This window comes from Podarcis cretensis (assembly GCF_951804945.1).
Source record: "Podarcis cretensis genome assembly, chromosome: 4".
In the NCBI taxonomy this organism is placed as follows: domain Eukaryota; kingdom Metazoa; phylum Chordata; class Lepidosauria; order Squamata; family Lacertidae; genus Podarcis; species Podarcis cretensis.
This window is the reverse complement of record NC_137173.1, coordinates 11,165,608-11,193,566: the sequence shown is the minus strand read 5'-3', so window position 1 is coordinate 11,193,566 and position 27,959 is coordinate 11,165,608. Positions and strand designations below refer to the sequence as shown.

Here is a 27,959-nt window from a genome sequence, read left to right as displayed (position 1 = left end):
GTGCATGGGTGTTTTAAGAAAGTTAATTATTTTTAATATAGATGCTTATTAGAAACAGCAGATGGCGGATGGTGAAGGGACATAGCTCATTAGCTCAGCAGATGCTCTGCATCATTCAGCCTGGACACTGAAATCCAGCTCTGAGGGCCTTCTGGCGGTTCCCTCACTGTGAGAAGTGAGGTTGCAGGGAACCAGGCAGAGGGCCTTCTCGGTGGTGGCACCCGCCCTGTGGAATGCCCTCCCACCAGATGTCAAAGAGATGAGTAACTATATAACCTATAGAAGACATCTGAAGGCAGCCCTGTATAGGGAAGCTTTTTAAGCTTTAATTTTTATTATGTTTTTATATGTGTTAGAAACCACCCAGAGTGCCTGGGGCAACCTGGACTGATGGGCAGGGTACAAATAAATTATTATTATTATTATTATTATTATTATTATTATTAGCATGCAAAAGATCCCAGGTTCATCAATTCCCAGTGCCTCCTGGCAGGGCTTCCAGCTGGGACACAAATCCAGCCCTGCAGGTCTAAAACAAGGCCGCCTGGCCATGATTCAGTGGTTATTATTATTATTGTTATTATTTATTAAATTTGTATACCACCCTTCATCCGTAGATCTCAGGGCGGTTTGCAATCAGGCGGTGCCGGATTTAGGGTGTTGCGGGTGGTTCCCACAACACTTCTCAACTTAGAAAGCAGTATTCCCTAATCAGTACCAACTGCACCGAAAGGAATTATTTTGAAATCAATATTTAGGGCACCATATTACCAAAGTCTGTTCCCGAACCAGGGGTCCGTGTGCGCTGGAAAGGCCAACTGGCCACATCCGCACCATGTCATTAAGGATGCTTATATAGTGGAACCTCGGGTTAAGTACTTAATTCATTCCGGAGGTCCGTTCTTAACCTGAAACTGTTCTTAACCTGAAGCACCACTTTAGCTAATGGGGCCTCCTGCTGCCGCCACGCCGCTGGAGCATGATTTCTGTTCTCATCCTGAAGCAAAGTTCTTAACCCGAGGTACTATGTCTGGGTTAGCGGAGTCTGTAACCTGAAGCGTATGTAACCCGAGGTACCACTGTACTCCTTTAACAGCCGTGGCTTCCCCCCAAAACAATCCCGGGAAACACAGTTTGCTGCTGGGAATTGCCACCCTGCGGAGAGCGAACTACAGTTCCCAGGATTCCTTGTGGGGCGCCAGGACTGTCAAAAGCAGTACAAAGCATGCTTCCAATGTGTGGATGTGACGCACGTGTTTGCGTGCACATTGGGCGCACTCTGTTCTTGATGGTTGTCACGTCTACAGCGGGACAGGAGGAGAGAGCGATAGGGGGGAGGATTTTAAAAGGCACCTTGCAGGATCCCCACATTGTTCCCCCAACAGAGATGGGTCTAGGAACTATCCAAGACGTAAGAACCAACTCCTAGTGGCCGAGCTCCCTTCACCACCCCCTAATAAAATGAGGCGCCTTCCCTCCCTCTCCAACCAAAGTTGATGGGCACTGCCATTCAAATGGTGCGTTTGTCTTGTGATCAGTTATATGGGGCAGGGCTTACCTGGGCCCCCCAATATTTGGGGCACCCCTGATCCCAGATCTATGCCCCCCCCACGAAAGCCTCATTCAACGCAGGAGCGCCGGGTGCGCTCAGGCGATGGGAAAGGGGGCAGGCTCACCTGAGCCGAGCTGGCTGCTCCCCTCGACCGCCCGCCCCCCGGCGCCCCTCCCCGGCGCGCGAATGGTGCAGACCAGCTTGCAAGCGTCCGGGTGGCTCTCCCGTTCGCAGGCAAGCGGAGGATTGGCTCATGCGCTCCCATTCATGCAACCTGCCTGGCTGAGTGCGCCGCGCTCGCTTCGCCCCTCCTGCGCCTGCCTGCCTGCCTGCCTGCGTGTGAGTGTGTGTGTGTGTCTCTGTGTGTATAAGAGAGCCAGAAGGCGAGAGAAGGAAGAGAGAGAGAGAAGCAGAAGAGGAGGAGGAGGAGGAGAAAGGCACGCGAGGCGTTTTTTGGTGGGATTGCAGCTTGCTGGGAAGCCTGGACATTGGAAAGCAGAGAGAGAGAAGAAAAGAGATGTGCGCGTCCTGATCATCATTTCCACCTCGCTTGGCGGAGAGAGAAATCTGCTGCTGAGAACGGGGAACGGGGCGCTTCCTTTTGATTTGGGGATTTGGCGTTTTTCATGGGTTGGTCTCTGCATGGCTGATCCCGCCTGGTTTTAGGATGAGCCGCGGCCGTTTCCGGGCTTGATTTAGCGCGATCCGCACAGCACCCTCCCGGCTTGGGATCCAGCTGCTGGGCAGATCGGAACGCGCAGGCGGAGCGGACGGCGAGCCCTGCAGAAATGGTAAGCGCCAAAAGGGCTTTTTTATGGTGATGATCTTCCTCCTCCTCCTCCTCGAAGGTCCCCTCCCTGCTGCCTCCCCACCCCCACCCCGTTACCTCCCTGGCGCTGTCCTCTTTTCCTCCCCACCCCCACCCGAGTCAGGATTTAGAGAGATCTACCCGGCTCTCTCGCGATCGCCGGCTGCCTTTCCCACCCTTTGGGCCCGGTTCGTTTCGTGCTGCAATACAGTTGGAAGAAAATCCATCTCTTCCATACACCCATATATATATATATATATATGGACGTCTGGGCATTTTTTTACTCGCATAGGCGAGAGAAGGGCGATTTACCCCATAAGCAAATACACCCCTCCCTGCCTATTTTTGCAACGGCTTGGTTCTCTGCTTTTCAACCCCCGCAATTATTATTTTTTAAGAGATTGCAGACGCGAATCCGTTCAGCTTCCTCGGGTTGAATAGCATTGCCCGAGGGTCGGCGGATCCCTCGCCATGTAAACTAGGGACAGACCTTCTCTGTGTTGGAAAGCTTGTGGCAAAAGCCTGCGTGACCCCCTTTCTCTTTCCAGTCATTCTTTGGAGGGGGGGGGGCAGAGAGAGAGATCCTGCCCTCAGTTCTGCTGCTAGAGATGTGGGAGGAGGAGATTTAGGGAGGGAGAGAGGGAGGAGGAGTTTTTGCCCAATAGATCAATAAGTTATTTCAGAACCACAGGCTGAAAATTAGAAATGGGGTGTGTGGGGGGGGGGTCACCTGCTATTCCTCCCTCCTCCTCCCAAAATCTTCCCACCCTGAGAGTCTCCTTCCTCACCTTGACCCCCCACCTCCTTCCTTTGGTCTTCTGTGGGTCTGTTTACATCTGCATCTTTGAGGAGCTATGCATACTTTTACCAGGGTGCAAGTCCCATTGAACTCAGTGGGACTTCTTTCCAAGGAAAATCCATGCCTGCTTAAAAAAAAGAGAGGGAGAGGGTCGTTGTTGCTGTTTTAAAGACTGGGGAGAAGTTTTCGGAGTTCCAACTCCAAAGGAAGGAAGGAAATCTGCCCTCCTGCTAATTATATTTCTAAGTACTTTCCTTCCCATTCTTGGCAGCCAAGTTAGCACTGGGAGACCCTACACCCCTTGAACTCTGGGATTTGCTTCTGAGCAGACATGTATAGGGTTTTGCTTCTGAAGGTGTTGCTGTGTGTGTCTCAGGGAGTGATGTTGCTAGGTGCACGTTGAAATTTGGAATATATAGAGAGAGGAATGCATAGGTAGACACCCAAATAACATGTCCTGCATTGCACTGCCTGTTTTAGTATTGCGTTCATGCACACACACATGTGCATATTTTTGGCAGGGGGAGTGGGTTTAGATACCTTGGATTTCAGAAGGTATAAAGTGTCTGTTTTTGAACTTGTGTAGCACTGAAGAAAAGAATGTGCTGAAAGAATTGCTTCCAGAACAACACATCTGTCATACGTTGCAACCATTGTGTTGTGCTGTCAACCATACTGAGAAAGAGTTTGCTTTTTTGAGACAGGGGGTTCAGCATTCCTGTGGTATGTCTTATCCTCTTCTGTAGCTGCAAAGCAGATTTGCTCAGGTGGCTGAGACTTTCTAGAAATATATAGTCCTGGCCTTCTAGAAAAGCTGATTTATTTATTTTTGGGTTGTTTTCTTTTTTTAAAGATGTGTTTTAAGGAACAGAGAAATCAACAGTTGTTAATTTGAATGTGTTCTTTTTCAATGCACACACAAACTTTAATGATCTTGGGCTACCAACTGGCTTTGGGCATCTGATGAGTTAGGTCTTGGTTGCACATTCCTTCCTCTTTGACTAGACGCCGTCTCACGGCAAGAGCAAGGGAGGTCTAACTCGTTCCATATCCATACTGATCTGCTTGGTTGGCCCATTAATGCAACTCACTTTTGGGAGGTTCAGAATGCTGTGAACAATGGCAGAGAAGAATGACCCCTTGTTTTTTTAAGAAAATGTCCTTCATCCGAGGCACATTATCATGCACCATGTGCTTTTGCCATGTTAGGTGCAACCACAAATGGAAGCTAGGATGTGTGCTTGATACATACTCCCACTGTGTCTTCCTCTGGACCTGGGAAGCATTCTGAACCAAGGGCAAGATGAAAAAAATGCATCCAAGAGAGAATATATTAGTTCCAGGGCAGCGTTAGGTTTGGGGCAGCCTGGCTGATTAGTTATGGACTCGAGTAATTTGTCTCCGTTTAATTTATTTCACTGGCCTTTCCAGGGCCAGAGATACCTGTGCTTTTCCCCATTTCACAGCCTGTATCTACTTTTGCAGGCTTTGAGGAAAGAGCCAGCATGCTCTAGGTAGTAATTTCTCTCTCTCTCTCTGCATGCTAGGCAGAACTTAAAGGGGGAGGTTCACCATTCCTGAAAACCTTGCGTTGTGGCAGAGATTGAAGATTAGAATCCGCAAGGCTGGATAGATTATTCTTTTAGAATTCACACACACACACACACACACACACACAGAGAGAGAGAGAGAGAGAGAGAGGGAGAGAGAGAATCTGTACCTATAATAAAGAGAGACCACTCTCGCTTCTGCCTTCTTCCCCGGTCAGCATGCTAGAGCCAAGGCTCTTGCCGCAAGCCTGCCGGATAATTTCTCCCTGGCTCAGACTGCTTGGGGCCGTTAAGGCTTCCCTGCTGCCACAATCCCCCTTTGAGGGAAAGACTGTTTGGGCAGGAAAACCCCGCGCCTGGGTTTCTTTTCAGCAGCTATGCGTGTTGAAAGTGGGCTGAGGTTCTTCGGCATTTGCTAAAGAAGGCTCCTATACAGAGGCATGCTCAGCGCTTGGGTGTGTGCTGCTTCCACAAGAGAGAGAGAGAGAGAGACTGGTGCACTGCCACATGTCTCTGTGTGCATGAACGCACTGTAGTTGTGTGTGTGTGTGTTTCTGTTTGCAACCTGTTTCCCTTGAAAACTAGCTGTAACAGGAGAACCACTCAGTCAAGGAATTCTACAGGGAGTCTCTCACAACTGCCAAACCACCTTTCTGCATTTCACTTCTCTCTTTTTGCAACCTCCATCACACACACCCCAATATATTTGGGGGGGTGGGGTGTCTCTGTAGGGGAAGGGGTTGAGAAAACCTGCTTCTCCTTTGACAAATGTGCAATCCCAGAGTCCGTTGGAGCCGATGAAGACTGTGGCAGATTTACTGGAAGAGGCAAAAATGTTCTGTGTGTATATGCGTGCCATTGAGTAAAAAAAAATGGAAAGATAGCTGGGATTACCGTACTTGTCTGGTTTCTGGGATTACTGAGGTTAAGTGTGTGTGTGTGTGTGTGTGTGTGTGTGTGTGTGTTTCAGAGAAGTAGCACTTGGATATTCTGCTGTATTGCTAGCACATGCTATGCTTCGCCTTTTTTAGGGAACCGAGTTTTGAGGCAGAAGCTAGGAGTGAAAAATCAGTCAGTTTGGGTTTCTCATTTTCCCCATTTTTAGGTTCGGCTCTTCACATTTCCACACCACTTTGCAATTTATTTATTTATTTTCGAGAGCCCTCTTGAAAACCCACCAGCAATTTGGGGTGAATTTATCCTAACGCACATATTTTGCATGTTGCTTTTGCCCAATACACACTTTTTTGGGGAGGTGTAAACAATTTCTCCTAACGAGATACATTTGTGTATGCAGTTTCCCCTAAGATGCGCATGACTGTGCAGAGTTTATCCCTGCATATGTGTTTTTGTACACATTGCTTGGCTGACACTGCAAAATTCGGAAAAGTGCAGATTCAGAGAAGAGTGGCTGTGCTTTGGTTCTCAGAAACCCAAAACCGTGTTTTCAGAAAGGGCATATCAGGTACGCTCAACTTTGAATGCAAATTGAATTGAATTTCTTTGCCCACCCTAGGGGACTGCCATTCTTTCTTTGTGCTGTTTCAAGAGACTAATTGGGACCTGATATTTCTTTATGTCCCCCGCTCCCCTGGCATGTATAACAAGAGAAACCCATCTCTTTCCCCCAGCAGTATTTCAATTAAAATACTTGTACTCTTTTGTTTTACGTGATCCCCCATTCACATGCTTTCTGCTACCCAGGAGTGCAACAGTGCAGTGAACTCTGGTCCCACTTCTAAAAGGAGGAAGATGCTTAAATAAGGAAAGGTCGTCTTCTCTCTCCCTCTCTCCTTTTATTGTTATTTTTTTATCCCAGGGAAAGTCAAATCCAGTTTTGTTCACTTTTCTGCTCCAGTGGTTCGTTTTCTGACAGAATCACGTCCTGACCACAGAGCAGAGCTAAGATCTTATGTAACTTGATGTCTCCAGATCTAACGTTGCAAGTGCCACAGTAAGGAAAACGAAAGGTAGGGGGTGTTTGGCGAGATGAACAGTGAATGACACAAGTGGCTTCCTATTAGGGATTTCAGATCAATGTTGCTTTAAGTCGCTTAATCCCAAAATGCTTCGATAGCATTGGCATCGGTCAGATGAGATGGAGCCTTCAGTCTTTGTCTTGTTGAAACCCACAGGCTTCTTACTCCTCAGTAGCACCGTCAAATCAGGGGATCCTGTTGCCCAGTACCTCCAGGCTTTGAACCAGGATGGAACAAGATAGGACAGGTGTGGCTAACCTGCTGCCCTCCAGATGTTGTTGGCAGTGTTCGGAATTAGCCAGGCGCAAGGCACATTTTGCACCTGCTTTTCGACCACTTGCAACCAAATGAAGATGCCTAGGCACCAGGATGGGGCCTGACATTTTCACCGCCTGGGGATCATTGGATCCGGGCTGTTTTCACACACTCATACCCTATCCTGCAGAATTCTATCTGTTATATTTTACCTGCACAATCGGAATGCATTTCAGGAACCAAAACACGTTTTCTGTGCAGCCTGAGCAGCAGCAGTCACAATTTGGGAAAAGAGGTTGGAAAAGGCCAGTGTAGATGATGTGTACCGGCAATGGATCAAGTAACGTTTCTTCTCAAAGCTCTTAACCCAGCTCAAGGTTGTCATCTGAACTAGCCAGATGTTTAACAGAGAATCAATCACAGTCAGTCCGTCATTTGAAAAATAAGACTTGAGAGCTGTCTTCCCTCCAAATGGTAATTAGACATTCAGTTTTGATGACTGCAACCTTGGTTTAAGGAGCCATTTCGCACCTGGCGTATATATCTGAGTTTCTAACACTGGTTGTTGGACTCAAGGTGGGGAATATGTTTCTTTATCCCCATCCCCCTCCATTTCCCCCTCACAACACCCCTGTGAGGTAGGTTAGGCTGAGAGACCATGATTGAGTTGAGATTATTCAGTGAGCTTCATGGCTGACTGAGGATTTGAAGCCTGGTCAACTGGGCCTCACCTGTCCAACAGTCTCACCACGCTGACTCCCTGGTATCAAATGCCAGCTGAGAGGGTCAAGAAATTCAACAGTGTCACATACCCAGACCCTCCAAGTGCCCCTGTTTTCCAGGGACGGCCTTGGATTTACAGAAGCTGTCCTGGTTTCTGATTTGATCCTGGAAGGTCCCATTAGGACGTCCATATTTTCATCGGAGAAATGTTAGAGGGTATGGATGGGATGCCCCTGCTTTCATCGGAGAAATGATGGAAGTCATCCGCCCAGCACATCTGAGGCAGCTTATCACATAACCTGGTCTGTGAATGGACTGATATTGCCCTTTAGATCTTATCACCCGTGCAGGGTGTACGTGTGTGAAAAAGTGATTAGATTCTTGCACTCAGCATGCATAGTTTAAGCAGTATGCAAAGCATTTCACGCACTTGCCTTGAAATGTGTGATATCTAAAATGGAGAAGCAGGGATTGAAATTGCCTTTTGCTGATTAAATCTCCATGTGATGGAAATGTTCAAATCAACATCGGCTCAGATTTAATGCCTGATTGCTACCTGCTGCACACTTTGGGCCTATCTGTCCCGGCTAGCCTATTGTTGCTAAAAAGCTAAAATATTTTGTTGCTGCCTTGGAGCTGACAGATTGGCGTATCTGGGCACTTTGACAGAACCGCACGCACCACTTCCCAGTGAATTGGGTATTCATGGATCTTTGGCCAATATGTTTTCAGAAGGAACAAGATTCTAATGAAAGCCTTCTAAAAATATATACATGTGCGTTTTCACCATGGCAAAGACCTGGGTGATGCTGAGAAGGTAAGACGGGGGGGGGGGGGGGGGGCGGAGAGAGAAACAAAAAGAAATTTGATCTTTGCATACGGGGCGGGGGCTAGCTCATTTGTTTCCATGGTATTTCTGAAGAAGATACTCTCCTGCGTAATGTTCTAAATTTACTGTGCTAATAGGCAAAATAATTTTCCTCGAAATATTTGGACAAGGGGGACAAATCCTAGACCCTCCAAGTGTCCCTGTTTTCCAAGGACAGTTCCAGATTTACAGAAGCCATCCCAGTTTCTGATTTGATCCCAGAATGCCCCACTTTCCCTTAGGCTTTCCTTATTTTCATTGGATAAATGTTGGAAGACATCAGGGTATAGGGAAGTTTTTAATGTTTAATGTTTTATTATGTTTCTATATATGTTGGAAGCTGCCTAGAATGGATGGGGTATAAATAATAAAAATATGGATATTATTATGGAACAGGACGTCCCAATTTTAACTGCAGAAATGTTGGAGGGCATGAGATCCTCTTGCTTTGACATTTTCAATACAGTTGTACGTTGGTTTTCGAACAGCTTAGTTCTCAAATGTTTTGGCTCCCGAATGCCGCAAACCAGGAAGTGATTGTTCCAGTTTGCAAACTGTTTTCGGAAGCTGAACATCGGGCGGGGCTTCCATGATTTACGATTCTGCAGCCGCGCTTTGGTTTCTGAACATTTTGGAAGTCAAACGGACTTCCGGAACAGATTCCGTTCAACTTCTGAGGTATGACTGCTCTTTGAAAACACGGGGGATCTGAGGTCTTCTAGATCTTGCTGGACTCCAGCTCCCATCATCCCCCTACCACGGGCCATGCTGGCAGGGGCTGATGGGAATTGGAGTCCACCAACATCTGGAGGTCTCCACTTACCCCACCTGTGGGATAGAGGGACCATCAGCTGACTCAGCATAAGGTGGTGTCTTATCATTCTCTGTGCATGGAAGACCCACCAGTTGAACGCTTATTGAGTTCAGAGCTGCCTCTGTTTGTGACCATTTCTGATGTTTCTCAGTAAACTGCAGGGACCATCTTGGGAGGGTGGAATAATCATGACCTCAATTTGATCAGGAGCAATTTGGCTGAATATTCCTACAATACTTTTCTTAAAGATATGTATCATAAGGCTAGCATGTCTGTTGGTTAGCGATTACAGAGTTCTAATGGCATTTGTGGAGATCTTATCGTAAGCACAATTACATTTGTCGTTCGGTTCTTTTAAGCCAGAAAATACAGATTTGCCTCCTAGGACGGCGGCATCTTTCTTCCAAACAAAGGCGAGCAGAAGTTACTGATGGTTTGCTTAGGATGCCTGATTCACAGAGACAGTCGTATTAATTTGCATGTATCAGTCTATTGTAATGGAGAGTCTTTAATTAGATTGTGTTGATAGGGCTGAAAGCCAGCCTTTGGTTACATAAAAAGAAATACAGACCGGGAAACCCAGCCAGGCTCGATTATTCATTTTCACAATCTGCATACCGCCAACAAGCCAGTCAGGTGCCTGGGGTGGCATGTGTGCCCTGTGCCTGGGGGTGGGGCCAGCTGCCCATGGGGGTGGGGCCAGCTGCCCATGGGGGCGGGACCAGCTGCCCATGGGGGCGGGGACACCGTGGGGCCTCTGCGGAGTCTGCTTGCCTCCTCCCACTCAGCTACCCCATAGCTGAGGGGGAGGCAATGGGCGGACTGCTTGGGGCAGTGCAGAGCTTGCGGGCACCCAAACCACTGCATCACGTGTGGCTCAGGCGCGCTGCAGGTGGTGAGTGCTGCTCAGCATTTTGTCACCCCCTCAGTGGGGACATCTGGGGCGGACCGCACCTACCGCACCCCCCTTGCTACGCCCCTGCATACCGCTTCATTACGATTGTCTCCGAGCGGCGTGCAAGAAACTCGAGGCAATGAAAATGAGTTAAAATGGCAAAATCGGAATCCATTGGAAATGCATAATGGAATAAAAAAAGTTTTCAATGGGTGCTCGAAGTTCAGCAGGGCAGTTGTCTGTCTGACCTCAACTGAAAGGGAGTTCCATAAATCCACAGTTCCTGCTGGATATGAGTTATGCATCTGAGTAATGGAAGGACCACTAACATTGACTTGCCTGAAGACCTCAGTGATTGGGCAGGAATCTAAGGGATCAGGCAGTCTCTGAGGCATCCTGGATCCAAGTCAGGGTGGATAAAAATCATTGATTTTTAAAAAATATAGATTAAAAAATCAGATTTTTTTTTATTTAAATCGGATTTTTAAAATAAAATGCTTTTGGAGGAAAAATCTTTCTAAAGCTAGTTTTATATTTAAGTTACATTATAGTCCAAAGGCTATTCATAAGGAAATAAGGATTTGTTTTAAGTTTTTCAGGTGTGCTCAAACTTAGTCTAAGTTTTTTTTTAATTGTTTAATCACATCAGTTAACAAACATGAATACATATGCTGTAATGTTGTTGCTTTAGTTAAATAAATATTTTAAATTGTTATTAAGGAAATGGTTGTTTTTCTCCTTCCAATAAAGTACAGCATAAAAGTTGCCCAAATATAAACAGTTAACTTATTAAACCTCACAATAATTTCATAATTATCTGTCTATGTATTTCTAATAATTGGGATGTCCGTCTTCACACTTAGATTCATCTTAACAGAATTGGAATGGCAGTGAGGAGAGGAAGGCAAAGCACACAGCTATTAGGAAATTTTATGAGCCCCGCGCAATTTTATTTGTTTTAACACAGGTCCTTTTTTTGTGCGTATGCTCTTTCATCCCTAGCGCAAACTGGAAACAACTGGGGCTGCTACCAGAGACGGCTTCTGCCCAGCAGATTTGCTGTCGAAGATTGTGCATTGTTTGCACTCTGCTGGGGAGAGGAGATTGCACTTTGCTTGCACCTCTTTTAATGAAAGGTGTTGACAGCGCACTTGTTTTGGGGGATGTACTTGGATTTGGCTTTAGCAGAGCATAGACCTGGCCTGAGGTGCGCTAATTAATGCAGGAGTTAGTGCACTGGTCAGAAAGAATCAGGCCAAACTACAAGAAAGAAGATTCCACCTAAACTTTAGGAAGAACTTCCTGACAGTAAGAGCTGTTTGACAGTGGAATTTGCTGCCAAGGAGTGTGGTGGAGTCTCCTTCTTTGGAGGTCTTTAAGCAGAGGCTTGACAACCATATGTCAGGAGTGCTCTGATGGTGTTTCCTGCTTGGCAGGGGGTTGGACTCGATGGCCCTTGTGGTCTCTTCCAACTCTATGATTCTATGATTCTATGCCTCTTGCTTGCCCCTGGTCAACATTTCCAACCCCATATATTCTCCGAAGCCACTTCTCTGATTACAGCAGCACCAGTAGTCATGAGCGCTTGATTCCAAGCTTGGACTTGATTTTCCTTCCCCACAGTCCTGTGTCAACAAAAATACCCTGAGTAAGCTTTGCAGAATTGGCACGCACGCCATGGTAGCTAGCCTTACATCACATTCCTCTGAATATTTCATGAAGGCCTTTCTAAATGTGTACTACGCTACCAGTCTGTGTATTTGGGAGTGCAGGCATCCCATGTGCTGCGGCTGGTGAGATTCATTTTTTAGCTGCAGAGTACGATGGCGTGTTATGATAGGACAGGGCTCAGCTACTGTCTCCCAGAGGCCAAATCTGACTCTCTGGTGGGTGCCAACCGCCCTTCCCTCAGTTGCCAACTCCAGGCGCAAAACTGGTGTGTTGATGAACGGTGTTAGCGGCAAGCAGCCTCAGCTTCTTGGCTACCCACAGGGAAAAATGGCACCCACACCTTCCGTTGTGGGGACTGTAATCTGCATTTAAAGTGCCAATTGGCGATAACCTTATATAACTGAGTTTCTAACACTTGTTAGAGTGCTCTTGTGTTCTGGTCCTGCTTGCCAGCATCTGGTTGGCTGCTGGAGAGCAGGATGAAAGGACACATGTGGTGCTGGGGTCTAAACCACTGAGCCTCTTGGGCTTGCTGATCAGGTCGGTGGTTCGAATCCCCGCAACGGGATGAGCTCCCGTTCCCCTGTCCAAACCTAGCAGTTTGAAAGCACGCCAGTGCAAGTAGATAAATGGGTACCGCTGCGGTGGGGAGGTAAACGGCATTTCCGTGCTCTCTGGTTTCTGTCACGGTGTCCTGTTGTGCCAGAAGCTGGTTTAGTACTGCTGCCTACATGACCCGGAAAGCTGTCTGTGGACAAACGCCAGCTCCCTCAGCCTGAAAGCGAGATGAGCGCCGCAACTCCATAGTCGCCTTTGACTGGACTTAACCATCTGGGGGTCCTTTACCCTTTACATTGGACCAGATCCAGGAGGCTCTTCTTATGATCTTATGTCATAAAAAAGCTGCAGAGATAGAGCAGGATAGTGCGCACCCCAGAAATGATCTCTTTCAGCTTCTGCCTTCTGGAAGAAGGTACAGGGTTATAAAGACTAGGACTAGCCACCTGAGAAACAGTTTCTATCCAAATGCGATTTTGGTTTTAAACACAGTGTAAGGTAGTCTCTATGGGAGTATTATTGTATTTAATTATGGAGTCTCAGAGTTTTTAGGGGGTTAACGAGGCTGGGATAGCTGGGATAGCAGGCTTGTTGGTTTTTGAATGTCCAATGTAGATTTTTTCAATTTCGTTGTTCTGTATGGGACAATGACAATAAAGATTATCGTATCTTATGTAGGCTAGCTTAGACTCACACACCCTTCTTTGTCCTCCACCCAGGTGTAAAGGTAAAGGGACCCCTGACCATTAGGTCCAGTCATGACTGACTCTGGAGTTGCGGCGCTCATCTCGCTTTATTGGCCAAGGGAGCCGGCGTACAGCTTCCGGGTCATGTGGCCGCTTCTGGCGAATCATCTTGCTTTATTGGCCAAGGGAGCCGGCGTACAGCTTCCGGGTCATGTGGCCGCTTCTGGCGAATCATCTTGCTTTATTGGCCAAGGGAGCCGGCGTACAGCTTCCGGGTCATGACTAAGCCGCTTCTGGTGAATCAGAGCAGCGCACGGAAACGTCGTTTACCTTCCCGCCGGAGTGGTACCTATTTATCTACTTGCACTTTGATGTGCTTTCGAACTGCTAGGTTGGCAGGAGCTGGGACTGAGCAATGGTAGCTCACCCAGTCACGGGGATTCGAACCGCCAACCTTCTGATTGGCAAGTGCTAGGCTCTGTGAGGAAGAGGCATTAGCCGAACTCAAGGACACATTGTAGCCAGGCAGAAGCTCCCAAGGAGACTGCAAAGCAGGGGAGGGTTTGTAGCCTGGAGAGAATTCCATGGGTTAGACACCCCCACTTTGGCTTACCATGTGTGGATCAGGTCAGTGTCACGGGTACTGCTCTTTCTGACTCCCACCCCCCACCCCCCACCCCGGCTATAAACCTCCAGCTCACCAGATGCAAGATATGCTCCGGCTAAGAAAAATAAGTTTGAGAGTTCTCGGCTTTTATTTCATTGGCGAGAGGCTTAAAAGCTTTGTTATCCGAAAGATCTCCTGCCTTCGCATCCGTTTCTCGTCTCTGCGCTCCACACTTTTCCACATCCAAGAGTTTAGTGATTTAATGTTCTTCTAAAGTTTCTGCAAAGAGAGAGCTGCTTCTCTTCTTCTTCCTGCAGCCTTCCACATGCCGTTCCTCTCAACTCCCCAGATGCACTGATAAGCACGAGATTCCTGCCTTGCAGGAGACCCGAAAGTCTATCGCAACTTTTTAAAAAGCATTAGCAGGGAGGTGGCTCTGACGTTTCCAAGAGTGATGTTTGGAGTGGGGTCAAGGTATCTTCATCATCTGAGTATACATGGTCACAAAATGTATTTTTGCATTGTTATTACCTTGGTTATTGGCACCTGCCAAGCTGTCTATTGTACAGAAATGGAAATTTTTGCGCGAGTTGTCTCTTGCATTATGGCATAAAAATGCATGGGCTGAACAAATAACCCACAAAGGTTGTGTACTTGAAGGGAAAAGATCTTTGGCATAGAATCATAGAGTTGGAAGGGATCCCAAGGATCATCTAGTCCAACCCCCCCCTACAGTGCAGAAATATTCAAGTGTCCCTTACGGTAATTGAACCTGCAACCATGGCATGATCAACACCACATTCTAACCAGCTGAGCAGGATCTGTGCCACACTGATTTGGTGGGACTTCATATCTTACGTTTCAACGGAAGATCTACGTATTGGGATATTTTGTCTACGTGCCGTTTGATGCAGCTTCTCACAAAGCAATTAAGAGTTGGCCAAAGGCCAAGAAGACTGATCAGAGGGAGTTATTCTGCCTAGAGATATGGGACCTTGGATACAGCTCAAGTACAGGTCGAGGTCTCCACATAGGCCTGATGACTCAAGGCCTTCCTTACTGGATAGTTTGTTGGTCAGTGGTGTTCTGAGAGTCGTTTGGAGTTTGTTAAGAGAGAGAGAGTTTAAGATCCCTCTGTGTATCTTGTATATAGTAACTTGTAGAGTGTGCTGTAAATAATAAACACCTCTAAGTAACCAAGTTGGGACACTGGTGGCGCTGTGGATTAAACCACAGAGCCTAGGGCTTGCCGATCAGAAGGTCGGCGGTTCGAATCCCCACGATGGGGTGAGCTCCCATTGCTCAGTCCCTGCTCCTGCCAACCTAGCAGTTTGAAAGCACATCAAAGTGCAAGTAGATAAATAGGTACCGCTCCAGCAGGAAGGTAAACGGTGTTTCCGTGTGCTGCTCTGGTTTGCCAGAAGCGGCTTAGTCATGCTGGCCACTTGACCCGGAAGCTGTACGCTGGCTCCCTCGGCCAATAAAGTGAGATGAGCGCCGCAACCCCAGAGTCGGCCACGACTGGACCTAATGGTCAGGGTCCCTTTACCTTTACCTTGAAGTAACCAAGTTACTGGTAGCAGCGTCTTGTTCCTGCTTCATCCTTCCTGCCTGCAACTGATTGCTTCTTGAAGTCCGTGTATGCTCTGCTATATTCAACTGGGTCTGGCTAAGATCCTGCAACAGGTTAAAGTTTCTTACCTGCACTTTAAAAAGAAAGATGGACTTCCTCATGAGCATGTATGTATAAGTTTGCCCATATAGAATTGTACACATCCCTCAAGCGACTTTCCAGATTTCTGGGTTGGATTCAGCAGCACTTAGTTGTTACCTATTTTGTCAATTTTGTGGAATGCAAATAAATAAATCGGACAGGATAGAACCACACTTTGGGGAGTTTCTCCGTTTCTCCCATAATAGGTAGTGATGGCCACAAACTTGGATGACTTTCAAAAGGGAAGTAGAGAAATTCATGGAGGCGGAGGCTGCCAGGGCCATTGGCCATGGTGCCTGATGTTCTGCCTGTGCTGTTGATGTACCTCTAAGTACCAGTTGCTAAGGATCCAGAGGGGGGAGTGTTCGTAACATGCCCTGGGGGGCCCCCACTGCCCCGGTATGAGACAAACTTCTCCAGGTGTTGTCCGATGTTGTGCTCCCCCTTGATGGACATCACTCTTCATTGATGTCCATCCCGGGGGAGATGGACACAGGTCGGATGATCCTGTGCACGCTATTAATCAGCAGAGTTAGCAGTGATGACTGGAAGTGTGAATGTGAGCATCCTAAGTAGTAGTAGTAGTAGTAATTTATTATTTGTACCCCGCCCATCTGGCTGGGTCTCCCCAGCCACTCTGGGCGGCTTCCAACAAAGATTAAAAATACATTAAAATGTCACCCATTAAAAACTTCCCTAAACAGGACTGCCTTCAGATGTCTTCCAAATATCAGGTAGTTGTTTATCTCTTTGACATCTGATGGGAGGGCGTTCCACAGGGCGGGCGCCACTACCGAGAAGGCCCTCTGCCTGGTTCCCTGTAGCTTTGCTTCTTGCTGCGAGGGAACCACCAGAAGGCCCTCAGAGGTGGACCTCAGCATTCGGGCAGAATGATGGGGGTGGAGACGCTCCTTCAGGTATACTGGGCCAAGACCGTTTAAGGCTTTAAAGTCAGAACCAACACTTTGAATTATGCTTGGAAACGTCATAAGGATTTATTAAGCAATATTTACAGGACAGATCATAATGGCGTCTGCTCTCTTCTTCAGCAGCAGGCAGAGAGAGAGAAACACAGCACAACAGCACGACATAACGGAAGAGATAAGACGTAACTTCCTCCCTCAGACTTTCCCAGCTCAGGAAAGTAAACAGTGACATGTGGCTTTCTAGCCACACATCAGCAACAGAGGAGTGATTTGGTAACAGGGAGGGGCCTGTTGTGTTCAAGTTGTTTTGTGGGCTTTCTCCTGGGGCATATCTTGGCCACCCTGCAAGCAGGACGATGGAGGAGATGGACCTTTGTCTTGATCCAGCCGGTCTCTTTATGTGTTTTCAAGGTGGGCAGTGTGGCACTCAAAGCGATTTCAGGGCTGTTTACTTACACCTCCCTGCAGAGGCGGATCTAGCTGCTCCAGCACCTGGAGCACTTAGGGGCGGGGCTAGCCAACCTTGGGGGTGGGGCAAGTGTCCCAGGGGGCGGGGCAGCGATGCTACGCCCCTCAGGGATGCCACCCAGGGCAGACCACACCTACCGCACCCCCTTCCTCTGCCAGTGGCTCCCCGTTATGAAGAGATCGTGGAATATGTAAACCTCACAGCGACATGGCATCTCCACTGAGCTTTGGGAATAAAAGGTAGTTGATGGACAACATAATTTCCACTTTGGGATCTGATTCAGGGTTCGAAATTAGCTGGGCGCATTTTGCACCGAGATTTCGACCACTTGCGACCAAGTCAAGATGCCCGGATGCCAGGATGGAGCCTGGCATTTTCAACATTTAGGGATCCGAATACTCCATCCTGTACAATTCCATCAGTTATATTTTATCTGTACAATCAGAATGAATTTCTGGAACCAAAGTACTTTTTCAGTGCAGCCAGAGCTGGAGCAGTGATGAACACCAGTTAATTGTTGTAGCTTGTCTTCACTTCCCTCTTCCACTGCCCTGCTCACAGTTGTGAAGATCATTCCTACGTTATGGTTGGTCCGTGGTCAGCATTAAGAAAAATAGGTTGGAATAGGCCAATATGTGGACTGTCCCTGGATTGGGTAACTTTTCTTTAAGTTGTCAAAGCTCTTAACCTAGCTCAAGTTGTCATCTGAACTAGCTATATGTTTAACTGAGACTTAATCACAGGGCCTTTTCGGTAGTGGCACCCGCCCTGTGAAACGCCCTCCCATCAGATGTCAAGGAAATAAACAACTATCTGACTTTTAGAAGACATCTGAAGACAGCCCTGTTGGGGGAAGTTTTTAATGTTTGATGTTTTATCATGTTTTTAATGCTCCGTTGAAAGCAGCCCAGAGTGACTGGAGAAACCCAGCCAGATGGTGGGGTATAAATAAATTATTATTATTATTATTATTATTAGTCCATCATTTGAAAAATAAGCCTTTAGAATTGTCTTGCCCCAAAATGGCAACTAGAGATTCTGTTTTGGCAACTGCAACCTTGGTTTAAGGAGCCATTTGGCGCCTAGCTTATACAGTGGTACCTCAGGTTAAGAACTTAATTTGTTCCGGAGGTCCTTTCTTAACCTGAAACTGTTTTTAACCTGAAGCACCACTTTAGCTAATGGGGCTTCCCGCTGCCGTTGCGCTGCTGGAGCACGATTTCTGTTCTCACCCTGAGGTAAAGTTCTTAACCCGAGGTACTATTTCTGGGTTAGCGGAGTCTGTAACCTGAAGCGTCTGTAACCTGAGGTACCACTGTATATCTGAGCTTCCAAAACTGAATTGTGAACGCTTGCTTAACCCCCACACCTGCTTCCAAGCCATGGCACCATTCAAGCCAGACTTGGGGCTCGGGCCCATGAGCCACCACCAGACCTAGGTAAGGAATACCTGTGTTAGTTTTAATATTAGCTTGTAATGAGTCAGACCCTTGCTCAGTATGCTGATGGGCAGTCTCTCTCCAGAATTACCAGGAGATGCCAGAGATTTCAACTGGGACCTTCTGCCTGCAAAGCACCAAGCTAGGGCCTTTTCTGCCGAACAAATGCCTTTGCGTCAAAACAAATAATAAAAAAGGCTTCAAGTGAAGTCTGCGATGAAAACGTTATATACTGTGGTGTCTTGTGACTATTTTTAAACCTGCATCTGGCTTGAGCAGCGATGGCTTTGAATTATTCAACGTTTTTCTCTTTCCCTTCCATGGCTGTCCTCAACCGGAAAGCTTCCCATTGTTTGGAAACGCTGTAACTCCAAGGGCAGAAGCGATGCCAGTGGGCTTCAGTGGTCTACCAGGATTTATTTATTCGCACAGCAGCCTCTGACCCCTGCCCGGTTTCCAGCAAGGAAACTGGCGGGCAAGATATTAAATCATAACTGGCCAAACATGGTCAACGACTGAGGCATAGCTGCGCCGAATGTGGAGAGGTGGGCAGTAGAAAGGATTTTTTTTTTTTTTGTGACTTTAAGGACCAAACGCTTGTGTGTCAGTTTGAAATCTGCTGGAGGGAACAGCCAAGGTTTTTAAAGCATTCAGACCATTCAGTAAACATTATTAGGCCCCAAAGGTAATTTAAAACCACATCTGTTAAAACCATATGTGGGGTATATATATATATACTTCTTTTAAATGTTGGTTTACAGTTCTGAGTTGCTCTGTTTCTTGAGGGTTGTCCTCACCAGGAAACCACCTTCGTTTTAAAAGGAAGGGACTGATGGACTTCAAGTGACTGGGATGCAAAAAAAAAAAGAAAAAAGAAAACGAACCAAACGCTTATCTGTTCTTTAATTGATGGCCTAGACTTTAAGTGGGTAACTGGAAGCGTGATGGAAAGAGAACAATCTCTTGATTGAGACGCTGCACTCTGGCCTGAGGGTTACCGAGCTTATAAATGTTGCTTCATTTTGGGTTCCTCATTTCCATTTACAGCCTTATGGGGGATTTAATGGTGGCTGACAACCCATCTGGAGAGGCCTACAAAACACAGGCTGTAATCCTAAACCCAGTTTTAGGGAATCAAGTCCCATTGGGAACTATAGGACTCACTGGAGGAGAGTATTGCTTGCAACTCTCATGGATTGCAAATATACCTTCTGCAATGGTAGATCTAGAGGTGACCTGGACACCCATGTGAATTACCACTTGTTGCTCCATCGGCAATATGTGAGCACCAACAGTCTTAAGTCAAGAGACTGTTAGGGATTGCTAATAGTCCCCCAAGCTTCTGTGACTACATCCACATATACAAACAGCAGACCACAGTGTAATCATAGCTCTAATTAAAGTTTTGGTTAGCGAACATTTTCCAGGCTTGAAATATCTCCACCTGCCGCAGCTATTGAGGAACATGTGTAAATCTCTGAAAATGAGGTTGTTGTGCTTTTTGTTTTCTAAGTGCTTTTTGGCATAGACATTTTATTGCGTATGAAGTTTTATTAGTAGCGGTATAATAAAGATGTGGCTTGCATGGGAATGGGACCAGGTTTTCCTTGTTAATTTGCTGACATCATCAGCTCAGCCATCAGTTTCCATTTCCATTCTGCATTAAGGAACTTCGATGGAGAGGCGATGGGAGAGTCGGTGACTGCTTTGCATATGGGCGGGGCCAGAGTGGCAGTCAAGGGCGGAGTCTATAGAAAAGTGGTTGTTCAGTGTGGGACCTGTGTCTTCATTTAAAGCAAAGTTTATTCCATTGTTCCGGCATTTCCCTGTCTGCAAATTTCTGCATTAAGTTTTGACCTTTCACACAACGGAAAAAAACCTGCTTCTGAAAAACCAATGGAATGTAAGTCGTGTTTAGCACTCATTTTTGTGTTATTCGACTCCATAAAAAATCCATTTGCAGTCCCATCTGCTAGAAGATCAGGGGGGTAAAGTGATGAAATTTGAGTAAGTATACCGGCATATGGATCTTTCCCAATGTTTTCATGGGGGGAGGGGGACAGAAGCATTCATGTGCAGAAAGGGTGGGGCAGCAGCGATGTTGTCCGATAGTGTTTGTTGTCACACCATCCTACGCCTACTGGTGTGAATGAAACTTAGCACAGCATAGCTTAGTTGGTTAGAGCATGGTGCTGATAACACCAAGGTCGCAGGATCGAACCCCATAAGGACCAACTGCATATTCCTGCATTTCAGGACTAGATGAGGCAATTCCAACCGGTCGATCGCAATCTACAGGTCAATTGTGGGGTGTCCCTGGTCGATTGTGGTTGATGTTTGGATCCTGAGAGCCAGCGTGGTGTAGTGGTTAAGAGCAGTGGACTCGTAATCTGGTGAATCGGGTTCTCTTCCCCGCTCCTCCACATGCAGATGCTGGGTGACCTTGGGCCAGTCACACTTCTTTGAAGTCTCTCAGCCCCACTCACCTCACAGAGTGTTTGTTGTGGGGGAGGAAGGGAAAAGGAGATTGTTAGCCACTTTGAGACTCCTTCGGGTAGTGATCAAGCGGGAGATCAAATCCAAACTCTTCTTCTGAGCGATCCCAAAAAAGAAGAAGAGCTCAGCAACTCTGGTTCTTCCCCCCTAATAAAACCTGAAACAACTCTGGCTCCCTAAAAAAAGCTCAACAACTCGGGTCAGTTCCCCAACGACAATGGGTAGATCACTGCCAGTTTTTTCATAGAGTAGATCACAGTCTCTTGGGCGTTGGACGTGCCTGGATTTGATGACCTGCAGGCTTCCTTCCAACTCTGTGATTCTGGGGTTAGTTGCTCTATGCAGATGTATCGGTCAAAAAGCCACAGTTCCATAACACAACAGGTATCACAGTGCACAAGGAACATTAGAAAACAGGAGAGAAGCACTAGCGTTATAACCATGAAAACTAATGCAATGTTCCTCACGTCTGAATGCACCAAGTGTCAGGAGTGGGGCAGGTGCATTCCCAGCAACATTTGGGGCAGTGAAAATCTCCCATTTCATAATGTCATTCATGGCAATGAATGGATGCCCATTGCGAAAACAGTATTAGGGCAAGCTTGGCCATTTCAAAGTTGTCATTAATGTTTCTTTCAAGGGATTGTCCCCAGTAGGTATATGAGAGAATACAGGTTGGTCATTTATTTAGTTATTAAATTATTAGTGTGTCAGCTGCTTCAGGACCTTTAGATTTTATTTCTTTTTCACCTCAAATGTAAACAATGTAAAGGAAGTACATTCTGTTGTCGTTAAATTTTTATAATTATCCCAATAAAAATTTCTGCATGGTTGACACCCAGTGTAAGTCATATTTACGTTCCTTCGTCTTGGTGGGTCTACTCTGAGTTTAAACTAAGTATGCTTTATTTTTCCCCACCCTCACATATTTCAGCTCAAGTACCTGTGCCGTACTGGAATAAATAAACATGAGATACTTTTTAAAGCTTTATCTATTAAACGCAAACAAAATAAGCATGCTGAATTATATTATTCTCTTAGGCATCATAATTTATTTTTGGTACAAATTACCATATGACAATTAGCCTAATTTGCATAGGACAGTTGCCTTGCTATTTCATAAGTCATTTTTATACATGATATCCATTGTTTTGGCATTCCTGTGCTTTTGTTCATTGCTTTCCCATAGTTTGGGGAAGTTCTCTGTATTAGCCTAGCAGCCATTCAGAGCCTCATTCTCCATGACTTTGTCTAATCTCTGTTTAAAGCCATCTAAATCGGTGGCCATCACCTGTTGTTGTTGTTGTTGTTGTTGTTGTTGTTGTTGTTGTATTTGTACCCCATCCATCTGTTTGGGCTGCACCAGCCACCGTAAGCAGCTTCCAACATATATAAAACATAATAAAACATGATACATAAAAAATGCAGGACTGCCTTCAGATGTCTTCTAAATGTTACATTGTTACTCACCTCCTCCTGATGGGAGGGTGTTCCACAGTGAGGGTGCCACTACCGAGAAGGCCCTCTGCCTGGTTCCCTGTAGCTTCACTTCTTGCAGTGAGGGAACCGCCAGAAGGCCCTCTCCTTGCTTCTCCTTTATTTAAGAACATAAGAGGAAGCTGGCTGCTGGATCATGCCCATAGCCCATCTAGTCCACTATCCTGTTCTCATGGTGGCATCTCAAGATGCCTTCAGGAATCCCGCAAGCAGGACCTGAGTGCAAGACAACTCTCCCCATTTGTGACGTCCCCATATTCTGGTTCAAATCCTGACATCTCCATTTAGAAGACAGTCTCCTTGTCCCAAACCCTGGAGAGCTGGTGGTGGCCAGGAAATACAATACTGAGCTAGATGGCCAAAATATAGAAGTCAGCTTCTAGTGTTATTATCTTACAAATGGCACAGCAACAAGTTACACAGATTATTTTGTGAACGAGAATGGGATGGACTCTTTTAATTCCCTCAGGTGGCGCAATGGGTCAGTGCAGCTGGCTGTTAACTGGAAGGTCGGTGGTTCAAGCCCACTCAGGGACGGCTGTGGGCAGGATTCCTGCGTTGCAGGGGGTTGGACTAGATGACCCTCGGGTCCCTTCCAACTCCACAATTCCTGTTGATTCTAATGTTTCATCACCGATACTCCTAATGATGCCCTTGCTTACCATTGAAGGCTGAGCTGCCTGTTCCAAAATATAGTCATCTCTGATAAATCCTAGGAAATTCAGGTCTTCTACAAAATGGAAGGAGTGGGTGGTCTTTTAATGCAACAAATGGAAAGAATGTCCCCCGATTCAACAGCTCCTGGTTGAACAGAGAGATTCCATTTCTAAAAGGAATCTGACACACAGTTTTTCTGCTAAAAAAATATATCCGTCCATGAGAATTCATCTCCGTTCTATACAATGGATTAGAAATGAACCACCTTGGATCTCAAGAGCCACACTGACAGCTAAATGGCTAATCTTCCTCAAAATGGAGGTAACTAGCAGTGCCTAATGCAGAACAATGGGATAGTAATTTCCTACATCTGACAAATTTAGAAAAAGGATTTTGTGCAGGTGTTTGGATGTGTGCGTTTTATGATCCTGTCCTAAAATGGCACCGAGAAGATCAAAGCCATCATGGTAGAAATACAATAAGACTAAATACCCTGAAACAGGAGGCTGACTAGTTTTTACCTTCTCTATCCTAATTGCACATGCAAGGCAAGTGGCAGTAAATTCTTAAGATGGAGAGGGATGTTTTGAATTTCTGCAGCATATGTGGGATAGCTGGGAACGGATAGCTTTCAACTATCAGAGTGATGCAGTTGCATGTGAAGAAAAGAGGGAAGCTCTGGCATAAAGAATGTCATCATTAAGGTGAATGGAAACCAGGCTTGTTGCAGAAAGTGTCGTGCATTTTTTATACCCATTTTACAGATGGGTTCATCAAGGCCGACTCATGTTACAACTGTGGTTCTTTTCTTAGGACCCCCGTTTGGCATTCTCAAGATACATCCAGATTGCTCCAGAGCTGCGTTTTCTGCCCTTGTTAGATATATAATCATACGGCGATGCTCTAGATAGAAAAACAACAACAACCCCTGACTTTTACGATGTGTGAAACTTGAGTGGAGTTGTGGACAGTTCTGCAAGTGGAGCCTGAGTTGGGTCACCTTATCAGATTGATCAGATCTGGAAGGAAAGCCTAAAGCGTCAAAAGCAGGCATGGCCAAACTTGGCCCTCCAGACGTTTTGGGGGACAAATCCCATCATCCCTAGCTAACAGGACCAGTGGTCAGGGATGATGGGAATTGTAGTCCCAAAACAGCTGGAGGGCCAAGTTTGGCCATGCCTGGTCAAGAGTATGAGAGGACCCTCCAGATGTGCTTTTTACTGTGTACTAACGGGGACTTGGTGGTGCTGCCTAGGAATTTTTAGAAACAAAAAAAAAATTATTGTGATTATTAAATGGACCTGTCTTGCCAAAAATCAGGTGAAGTCATGCCAAAGTCACATTTTGGTCTGCCATCTTGATACAAAATGGTACCTGGTATCCAAACATCAATGAAGACTGCCACTCCCACCCCGGGAACTTGTTTGGTGACCATATCTCAAGCGGTGGATGACCCAAAGCCCCCCCCCAAAAAAAACCCCCAAAGCACTGTCACAGCCACCATTCCCTATGAATGTCTGCCGTCTGCTGAGAGCCACCCATCTCTTGCTGGCTGGTATTGGAGCGGGTTCAGACAGAGACCGAGGGAGGACAAAGCCCAGTGAGGCCATTTGATCCAAAATAGTTCCCGCCATTGTAATCTAGAGCAAAATTAGACACTGGCTGGCCCCTAACATTTGGCAAAGAACCTTATTAATAAAGGAGAGAACATAAAATCAGAGGTTTAATTGTGTTTGGTAAGCGCTCCTGCCAGAAACGCATGAAGTAATGGCAATTACCCTCTTCATCCATCAAGCGTCAGAGGATCACACAAGGACGAGAAACGAGAGGATGGAAAAATTATGTTCTGAAGGAGGTTTTGAGCGTGGAGGTGGGAAAACACAACAGCAGAGCATTTTCCTTGAAAGGTTTCTCCACTTTAACCCCCACTGCGCACCCCTTGGTCCCTAATGAACTTGCTTTTCAAAGATTCCCTCATCCCAACTATAGTTCAACCTCATTTGTTCAAATGGCCTGTGGGATTGCCAAAACATTTGGATAATTAGGTGTTTAGTTTAGGAAAAACGGAGGAGGAACGTGAGTTGTACAGTCAAATGGGTGTGATGAGGTAGCTCATACTCGAGGGCAGATCTAAGCTAGGGTTGTTGACTAGCTGGCTGATTTACTGACCTCAGGAAAAAAATAAAACCATATACAGTGGTACCTCAGGTTACATATGCTTCCGGTTACATACGCTTCAGGTTACAGACTCCGCTAACCCAGAAATAGTACCTCGGGTTAAGAACTTTGCTTCAGGATGAGAACAGAAATGGTGCTCCGGCGGCGCGGCAGCAGCAGGAGGCCCCATTAGCTAAAGTGGTGCTTCAGGTTAAGAACAGTTTCAGGTTAAGTACGGACCTCCAGAATGAATTAAGTACTTAACCTGAGGTACTACTGTACAGACTTTAACAAAAAACACCTGACAGAGTAATTATGCCAATAGGCCCTGCCTCCTCTGGTGAGTGAATGAGATGATAATGGTGCTTTTCATTTTAAACACTTGTTTGTGACAGATTGGTTCAGATTCAAATGGTGTGAATATTGAGACAACCCAACTAGTCCTCTGGTTGGAGAAGGCTTGCTCACTTAAAAGTAGCTCAGTCTTCTCCAGCCTGCTCCCTTTGGACTACAACTCCCATCAGCCTGTGCTGGTTGGGACTTAAGGGAACTGTAGTACAAAACACCTGGAGGGATCCAGGTTGACAAAGACTGAGCTACCTAAGTTAACCAGTGCAAGTACAGTGGTACCTCGAGTTACATACGCTTCAGGTTACAGACTCTCCTAACCCAGAAATAGTGCTTCAGGTTAAGAACTTTGCTTCAGGATAAGAACAGAAATCGGGCTCTGGGGGCGCAGCAGCAGCAGCAGGCCCCAATAGCTAAAGTGGTGCTTCAGGTTAAGAACAGCTTCAGGTTAAGAATGGACCTCCGGAACGAATTAAGTACTTAACCCGAGGTACCACTGTAATGAACCCAAAACTGAAAAGAAGTGTTGAGGGATGGAGGATGGAGAATTGCCATGGAATAATCTCTTGCACATGAACAGTGTCAGAAAAGCAGATATATAAGCTAATCACCAAATGCCACCTAAAACCTAGGTTACGGTCCCCAGAACAGAATGTCTAGCTACCTTTCTTCTTTTTTGCTGTGGGATATTTTATCAAGGCTTATTTTCAGATCCGGCACCTCTTTTTCTAGAAAAATAGCACTTATTATTATTATTTAATATTACGCAAAATAGGCACTTGACCACTGAGATATGGATGTGCATATATCCCCCTTGCACTGATATACTGTCTCCCTGACATAGCTCCCTTTCTCTCTGCTCAGAACAGACTTAGATCAAAGGAGCTAAATCAGTCTCAATGCAGACAGGATTCAGATTAACTCACACACTCTCCTTCTGTAAGCCATTCGGAACACCTTTTGCATTGGGAAGCAACGGACAAATTTAATAACTGAACCAACTTAGCACCTCTGCATTTATGTTTCATTGACTGCTGTTGTGTGTTTTTTTGTGTGATTATACTGGTTTTGCAGAAGCCTCTCTTGAGAGTGTTGTCATCTGAAGAGCTGAATAGAAATACCCAGTTCCTTTTTTCGGGGGGGGGCATGCAGGTGTACACATACCCCTAAAAATTTTGTGAATCGTTGTACTTTTATCCATTTACTGTACTTATTTCCCCCGATTTGAACTATAAAATGGTGATTTTCTTGAGTCAAAATGAGAGTACCCCTAAACATTTTTTTAAGAAAAAAAAAGGGCTGGAAATTGTTCTTGTTGTTTAGTCGTTTAGTCGAGTCCGACTCTTCATGACCCCAAGGACCAGAGCACGCCAGGCACTCCTGTCTTCCACTGCCTCCCGCAGTTTGGTCAAACTCATGCTGGTAGCTTCAAGAACACTGTCCAACCATCTCATCCTCTGTCGTCCCCTTCTCCTTGTGCCCTCCATCTTTCCCAACATCAGGGTCTTTCCCAGGGAGTCTTCTCTTCTCATGAGGTGGCCAAAGTATTGGAGTCTCAGCTTCAAGAGTGGAAATGCCTAATTTAAATAACATCCGTTGATGCAAGGAAGGGGGCATTATATTCCCATTTTACTGATGTGAACAGTGACACTTTGCCAGGAGACCTGTAGGGGGAACAATCTGATGAAAAAAAATATATAATAGCATGTAGGAACGTAAGACAAACCCTTCTGTCTCATGCCAATGGCCCATCGAGTTCCATATCCTGTTCTTACAGTGGCCAAGTAAATCACAGAACCATAGAATGCTAGAATTGAAGAGTTGGAAGGGACCCTGAGGGTCATCTAGTCCAACCCGCTGCTATGGAGGAATCTCAACTGAAGCATCCATGCCTGTGGGAGACCTGAAAGCAATACCTGAGCACACCAATGCTCTCTCTGCCTGCCATTCCCACCTGTCCCTGATGATTTAAAGGCATACTTCTTCTGACAGTGGAGGTGAAACATAGCCATAGTCTTTGATACCCTTGTTCTCTTTCTTGCTGGAGACAACAGCTGCCATTTTTAACAGAATGTTCAAATGGGTGATAAGAGAGTTATCTGCTCGGACGCTGCTAGGAATGCATGGCATTGCTGGCGTTCATATATTTTTCACCCACCCACCCCCTGGTCTAGCAAATGCATTGATAACCACGAGGCATGTTCCTTCCGAATGGATGAGCAGGAACTGGAAGGCTGAGATAAAGCACAGGTTCTGCCAAAGAATCATTTGCAGAACAAACCAACAAAAATGCTAGAGCCTATTTCGACTAATGGGTCAGAAACAAAACACCAAACTTCGCCCCGCCTCCAAATGGTTAGGTGAGGGTTGCCAGCCTCGCAGCATCTGGCAAACGTAAAAAAGCAGACCTGGTGAATGCTTTATGCTAATGAAGCAAAGGTCATTGTTGCACATGGCATGGTGATCAACGCTGCGCCATCTGAAGTGTGCC

General features: G+C 46.2%; 1 protein-coding gene across 10 annotated transcripts in view; it reads left to right on the top strand.

The window, feature by feature from the left end:
• The first annotated feature begins 1,782 nt into the window (after positions 1–1,782).
• TENM4 (teneurin transmembrane protein 4) overlaps positions 1,783–27,959 on the top strand; it is a 649,734-nt gene continuing 623,557 nt past the window's right edge. For 5 of the 10 annotated variants that reach the window (XM_079973241.1, XM_079973246.1, XM_079973247.1 and 2 more), the window contains exon 1: positions 1,783–2,343. The gene's annotated coding sequence lies outside the window, so the exon portion shown is untranslated. The remainder of the gene's footprint in view (positions 2,344–27,959) is intronic. The other 5 variants (XM_079973240.1, XM_079973248.1, XM_079973245.1 and 2 more) reach the window with 1 other exon arrangement.